This window comes from Cheilinus undulatus, linkage group 2 (assembly GCF_018320785.1).
Source record: "Cheilinus undulatus linkage group 2, ASM1832078v1, whole genome shotgun sequence".
NCBI lineage: Eukaryota > Metazoa > Chordata > Actinopteri > Labriformes > Labridae > Cheilinus > Cheilinus undulatus.
Window position 1 is genome coordinate 55592508 of NC_054866.1, and position 1086 is coordinate 55593593.

Genomic DNA, 1086 nt, shown 5'->3' on the forward strand with positions numbered 1-1086 from the left:
ATTTACACTAAATTTGGTAACTTACACTCTTCCTGGACCCTGCACTAATCCCAGGTTGGCTGAAATAATCTCAGGGTCTGTTCAGATATTGTGGTCAGCAGGTTGCCATTTTAAAGCCATAAACAGCCATGCTGAATAAATGTTAATAATAAATATTCCAGTCTTGTAGCATCAGTGGGTCTTAAAAATGTGAAAAATGTGAAAAAAATTGCCACCTGATACAAGGACTGTATACAGTCGCTAAAAAAAGTATGTGAACCCTTTGAGATTTCTTGGATTTCTGCATAAACTGGTCATCACGTGTGTTCTGATCTTCATCTAATTCACAACAATAGACAAACACAGTCTGCTTAAACTAGTACTGCACAAAAAAATGTTATGTTTTCATGTTTTTATTGAACAAACCATGTAAACACTTACAGTGCAGGGTGGAAAAAGTATGTGAACCCCTAGGCTAATGACTTCTCCAAGAGCTAATTGGAGCCAGGAGTCAGCCAACCTGGAGTCCAATCAATGTGATGAGATTGGATGTGTTGGTTAAAGCTGCCCTGCCCTATAAAAAACACACACCCGTTTTGAGTTTGCTCTTCTCAAGAAGCGTTGCCTGATGTGAACCATGCCTGGCACAAAAGAGCTCTCAGAAGACCTACGATCAAGAATTGTTGACTTGCATGACGCTAGAAAGGGTTAAAAAAGTATCTCTAAAAGCCTTGATGTTCATGTGTCTGCGGTAAGACAGACTGACTACAAATGGAAAAGGTTCAGCACTGTTGCTACTCTCCCTAGGCGTGGTCGTCCTGTAAAGATGACAGCAAGAGCACAGCGCAGAATGCTCGATGAGGTGAAGAAGAATCCTAGAGTGTCAGCTAAAGACTTACAGAAGTCTCTGGTACATGCTAACATTTGTGTTGACAAATCTACAATAAGTAAAACATTAAACAAGAATGGAGTTCATGGGAGGACACCATGGAGGAAGCCACTGCTGTCCAAAAAACACATTGCTGCACATTTGAAGTTTACAAAAGAGCACCTGGATGTTCCACAGCACTACTGGCAAAATATTCTGTCCATAGATGAAACCAAAAG